Source organism: Magnolia sinica, chromosome 3, assembly GCF_029962835.1.
Source record: "Magnolia sinica isolate HGM2019 chromosome 3, MsV1, whole genome shotgun sequence".
NCBI classification, from domain to species: domain Eukaryota; kingdom Viridiplantae; phylum Streptophyta; class Magnoliopsida; order Magnoliales; family Magnoliaceae; genus Magnolia; species Magnolia sinica.
The window spans coordinates 29337524-29343951 of record NC_080575.1 but is presented as its reverse complement, the minus strand read 5'-3'; the positions used below and the strand labels follow the sequence as shown (position 1 = coordinate 29343951).

The 6428-nt window shown below is 35.1% G+C and overlaps 1 long non-coding RNA gene across 2 annotated transcripts; it reads right to left on the bottom strand.

Moving 5' to 3' along the window:
• Window positions 1-351: 351 nt before the first annotated feature.
• Window positions 352-6134, bottom strand: LOC131239756 (uncharacterized). Of its 2 annotated transcripts, XR_009168371.1 has the most exons (5): window positions 4742-6134; window positions 4230-4502; window positions 846-908; window positions 676-733; window positions 352-572 (listed from the first exon to the last, which is right to left on the bottom strand). It is a non-coding gene; the product is annotated as an uncharacterized LOC131239756 (long non-coding RNA). The 2 variants fall into 2 exon arrangements; XR_009168370.1 differs by having other exon boundaries at window positions 4230-6134.
• Between the last annotated feature and the right edge of the window lie 294 nt (window positions 6135-6428).

Below are 6428 nucleotides of genomic sequence, written 5' to 3'. Positions count from 1 at the left end.
AGTCGTCATTTAAAATATTAGCCATGTATAATGTCCGTCACTAATATGAGTAGAGTGACGGACCTCAAATCTGTCATTGATTTTCAACTTGTTCAGAAATTAGCGACGGATTTGGTCCGTCACTAAAATATCTGTAGATAAATAAATAAATGAAAATGTCAACACAATTAATTAAAATTAGAATGTCAACCAAACATGTCTTATAAAACCAACTTTCAAATATTTGGCAGTCTTGGAAGATTGATTTTCAAGAAAACAATATTCATGAGTATTCTTCATCTCTAGATTCCACTTAAATACAACTAAAAATAAATAAAAATAAAGGGATTAATCAATATTTGAGCATTTGGTTAGTAATCCATTTTCACTGAGATCACAATTTTGTAAATAGAATTTTGAATAAAATAAACTACCTAGAGGCTACCTTCTTTCACTTTCCTTTCTGCATATTTCAGTTGTTGCTCAGACAATGTGATGCCTGTGTATTTACAACCACTTTTGACAACCTCTATAGCTAGGCTTCCCCAACCACAACTAATCTCAAGAATTTCGTGCCTGGCATTGATTCTGGCCTGGATCATTTCGAAAAGTACAGACAAAGTCAGATAAGAAATTAATAGATGGAAACCCATCCAAATACTATTTAAATAGAATACTTGGTGATAAGGGCCTCACCTTTTCAATCAGGAGAGATTTTCCGTAGCTGTGCGACCTTTAAATCTTCATCCTTGCTCTTTCAGATGGTTCAAACATGGAAGTTAGAATCCTATAAACTGCACCTATCACATACTAGAAATAAAGGATTAAATTGAATAAAGATGGTTTCGCAAGGAAGTGATACACACCTTAAATATAGCGCATGAATAGGTCATTGTTTCATCCAAGAACAGCACAAAGAAGTTGTTACTCTAAAATCATGAAAGTTAAGGACAAGCCGTTAAATTATATTTTGTTATAATACAAAGTACAATAACATCATGATGAACATAAAGAGAATGAGTAAGGCTATGTTTGGAAACCATCGATTCCATGCCAAACAGTGGAAATGGGTTTTCCTTTGAAGTGACTATTCATGTTGTTTGAATAGCAAAGAAAAGGGTGGAATTCTACCAAGAAAACATTACACTTCCATTATTTGGATTCTTAGCACAAAAACTATATGAATTTTGTGAGAGGAATATGGGATTTCCTCTTACTACACAAACAAGAACTCAAAATTGGAATCCATGTTTCAATGGTTCTCATGGAAATCATCATCGGATAATTATTTATTTATTTTTCCCTTCTCTTGCCTTGGATTCCACTTATCCAAACATGGCCTAAATGAAAGACCCATGATACAATGCTAAAATTGTAGTATATGAGCAAAAATAACAATCATATCATGCTAGTTCATTTAATATAAATGATTGAGTTAAACACAGATGAAAAATGAACAGTGGGGCTGAATCTCTCAACTAGGCCAGATTCAATGCAAGATCACCCAGTGTATTATCATTTCATAATAATGACACAAGCTGAATCAGAGTAGTGTGCGTGGAGGGCTCTTCAAAGATCAGGATTTGATTTCGAACTAGACGAAAGTGAATGGCATCATCTAACTCAGGAGAAATGGACAAGGCTTATCAGTGTTATATACCTTGGTGATTTAACAGGAAGAAAATTTCCGGGGAGGCAGCATGAGCAACTAAGATGGACATTGTTTTCTCTCAACATCAAAATTTCTAACAGTTCTATAATCCCCACAATTACAGAGAACAGGAAAAGTAAAGGTCATTGACATAACTTGTACTGATGATTCTGTTCCATTTTTAGTAAGATGAAATCAAATTTACAAATTCAAATTCAGGAAAAAATTGACAAAGCAATTTATCGCTATTTAGGAAATTTTTGGTAGACTTTCAAGGACGATTCAAGAAAAATGTTGATAGAGTTGGGTTAGGACTTGGTTTGAGTCCTAAGAATGTTGGCTTGAATGGAAATGGAAATGGAAATGGACATGGGAATGGCAAGGAAGTTCCAGTAGTTACTCCAATTGATGAGCCCAGGAAGGACATCGGCGAGGCAGAAAAACAAGTGGAAATTGACATGTTTTCGGAGCCTCAAAAGCCCAAGAATCCTGTGTCACACAGACCTCTGGGGATGAGGTGTGGGTTAAAAGAAAATCCAGGCCTCGGTGAGTGCAATGCCTTCTTTCAATTATTTAGATTTTTGTCATTTTTTGTTATTTTAATCTCATTATTGGCTGTAACGGATGAAAACCAATAGCATCTTTTTCCTTCTTTTTTTCTTTTTCCTAATCAAAATCTTCACATGCCTCTTATCAAGAAAAACAGCTGGTATTGTTATAAAATTAATATATTTGAGTTTTATGAATTTGGTTATCCAACATGAAGCTTTTCATGGTGACCTGCTGTTGGATTAGCAGAAATAATTTCATCCTCATGCCTTCAAAAAAAAAAAAAGTGCTAACTGAAACAATACAAATACAAAACTAGATTCTGTTCTTAGCTACATTGGATAATCAAATTTTGGGAAATAACGCCTCCACGTTTAGAAATGGCATGGAGGTCGTGTCCAAGGAATGAAATTACAAAATGGCCTCATATATTTCTTTCTTTAAAAAAGTACTGAAACTGGGCCCACATGGTATGTGTATAACATCTAACGACATATGCACCACACCAACATGTACAAAACATCAGGTCAATCAATTCATCAAGTGGGCTACACTTGAATTGAAATATTTTGAATGGTGTATATTATTTTTTAGATTTAGGATTCTCTGCTGTTTGTGACAAAGGAAATCCTATTTGCATGCATTGTGTTTGGGCCACATCATCACTACCTACATATAATGCAGCAATCAATGACGTGGCCCAATCACAATGCAAGCAAAATAGATTTTCATGTTTGTAACAATTAGAGGATCTGGATTCTTCTTCTTTTTTTAATGTATTTGCCCACTTTATGATTGGATCTGACTGATTTTGGTTCGTCTGTTAATAATGTTGGCATGCATCTATTGTATAGGTTGGATGTGAGACATACCACATGGTGTGTGTGGTATTCAACCTATCAAGAAGTATCATCCCATCTTGAAATTTAGATGCCCCAAAGATCAGGTTGATCCAACCATCTCATGGGTGACCACTTCAAATTTGGAGGTTTTTTAGTAGTTTGTCAATTGTTTTCTATTGTGTAGCTCACGTAGTGATTAGATATGCCTAATTTTTGGAGCATCCAATCACATAACAACATTTTCCATGAGAATTGAGCACCTACAACTAGCTTTATGCCAAGCATGCAACCCTCTCTCACCAAAAAGTATCACTTCTGTGGGACATCCAAGCCATGTGAATGGTGGGACCCACCATCAAAATCACGAACCCTGAAGCATGCCCATTTCGCAAATTTATATTACCATCTAATTCATTCAAAGGAGTCTTCACACCAAGATGAACCTAGTATTATCTACTACATACTAGTAACATACAACCAATATTGGGACACCATACCGTAAGCTACAAAATTTCATGCCCCCCTAAAAAAGGTATCCTCCATTGATAACATATATATATATAGGAAAATGCTCACCTGCGCACCAATTCGCACGGAACTGGTGCGAACTTTTTTGAGAACCCATCATACGTGATGTGGATCCAAAATCTAAACCGTTCATGTGAAGCAACACCTCATGAAACCCCCTGGGCCCAAGTTTTACTTTAATCCAAAACTTTGGTGGGCCATGAAAAATGAAAACAGTTTCCTCCCTTGATTTGCATCTCTTTGCTATGGCCTACCAGAATTTTAAATCAAGGTGAAAATTTGTTTGGTGGGGTTTCATGGGATTCCGCATCACATGGATCATTCAGATTAGACACCCATTACAAGTGTGCAAAGGTGCGCACGTGCACAGGTGAGCATGCTATATATATATATATATATATATATATATATATATATATTGTAAGTTCTTTATTTTTATTTACATTCGTAAATACATTTATCATCCATCCAACAATCAACAACATTTATTAAAAATAAAAGATATCCAACCAACTCTTAATAATAATTTGTAACTAAACCTACTGGGAACTGTCATGCACCGTAATGTCTTACGGCAGAGCGGGTTCTGAGGAGTTACAAGTTGACCCTAACGACAGCATATAAATGAAGCGATAAAGATATAAATGATTCAAGATTAATTTAAGGTTTCAAGAACTTACAGTTCCTTACATATTTATAGGTTCACCAAAGAGGAAGGAATTGGACCTGAACATAAACATGATTAAAACTTTCAACCGAGTGGATTGAAACTAGCACTGAGAGTGGATTGAAACTTTCAACCAACCTAAGATGGGAACAAGGTTGAAAATAGGCTCCTTAGCAATCTCAAATTGTCGACTGATCTCTGCACATTCATCGAATGCCTCCAAAAATGTACCCAACCACACATCCACAGTCAAGCACAAACTTGTTATGAAGTAAATCCTCAAATTCTGCAAAAGAAAATCAAGAAAAATCATACGTTTTCAGCATTTTCAACCTTCTTTTCAAGAAAATTAAAATATAGTTTTAATCAAAAGAAACCTGCATTATGTTTGAATGTTTGATTTCATTGCTATAAATATTGAATAATATGTCTATATCTACATGATTCGGATCGTAAAGTAGAGAAAATAAATGGCAACCACAACAAGGTGTATGACATAAAGTAAGTAGATACTTACTGGCTTACCAAGTTTGTTAGAAAACTTATCTGATCACTTATATAACCTTTTGTATTTTATTGGAGATAAGTTGCATGTGAGCCTTTGCCCTGGCTAATAGCTAGTTCGGCAGTTCCAGGGCCTGGTTAAAAGGGGAAAGTTGATGTTCAGACTTGGCTACTAGCTCTTCACACTTGGCATGGCACAAGCAAGAAGCAAAATATAAAAATCAGATTTATAGTATAGAGTTAGTCATGTCAGAACACTATCAATATCAGCATGTTGCATTGCAAAATGTATAAAATGCACCTAATGAAATGGGATATAGTTAAACATAACAACCAAAGCACATATCAAAAGGCTAGCTCAACTTTCAAACAAGTATGTTGTTTACAATATTAATTAAAAATTATGCATTCACAAAAGACATCGCAACAAGCATGTTGTTTACAATGCTCAACTTTGAAACATGAACCAAAGACAACATAGGAAACAAAAGCAGGAAATGCCAACTGAAATAACAGAAAATTTTGTGATGAGCAGCAAATTTGGTTGATATAATTCTGATATGATAATCCCCAATAGATTAGTTGACAATTTCATAGGTTATATAACCATATTTTGCAACAGAACAATATAAAATTATTTATTCACCTATCATGAGATGAAACAAGTAGTTCTTCTCAAATGATCTATCAGACTGCGAAAAAGAATCCTTCGAACAAAAGAATTTCACTGAAGTGGGTGAAGCTTATCAGAACAAAAAAAAAAAATATTAAACAATAGGTCATAACTTCGGATATGGCACTAAAAACTTCTTATAAGACGTTTGTAATACACCTAATCAAAGGCCCTCTTGAGTGGTTCCTTACCATTACAGGTATGGAACTAATTTTGTTAAAGGTTCTTGGATCCTCTCATTACCTTTTTCTTAAATCTGTAGTGAAATAATAACTAAGGCCTTCCTCAAATGCATTATTGAATCTTGAATTGCAATAACTAGTTCTAAATGACCAAAGCGTAAGATGGTATCCGTAATAAGTAGTCCTCTAGTTGAAGTTGCTTTCGATTTGCGTCCAATTTGAAAATAATGTAATTGCAGTTTTGATCTAAGTCCTTCAATATGGAAACTAATGTAATTGCAATTCACTTCAATAGTGCAACCAAACACAGGTTAAAGGTATTTCTCTTTCATCATGTATCCTATTTGATCCTTCATCTATTTGTCAATAACAATGCAATTTGGTAGGGCAAGGGACCAAAAGGCCAAGATGTTGGGAATTGATAACAATGTTAGAACAAGCATAAATGGAAAAACAAGCATAAATGTTGGGGGCAATACTTGGTGGCGCCCATCTAATGGATGGCTTAGATTTTCCAAACAGATTTGTACTGTACATGTGAGTATGTTTATCAATTCTGAGCTACACACACTTGTAGGATTACCAATCCTCTGTGTATGCCTGCATAGCTGTTTGGGCATAGCTGTTTAGGCATGCAGTACTGAACAAGCATTAATGACCATTGATCAAGTGTTTTGTATTTGTCCAATCAGTGTGATGTTTGCATGGTAACCCTTGAAATGTGCATTAAAACCCAAGGAACATTCTAAGTCAATGGATTGATCTGTCCAAGTGTCCGAGTGCAACTAGCAGCATGAGTATCCTCTCGAGGGCAATGGAACATCTCTCACATTAAAGTAAGCCATTTGACAGT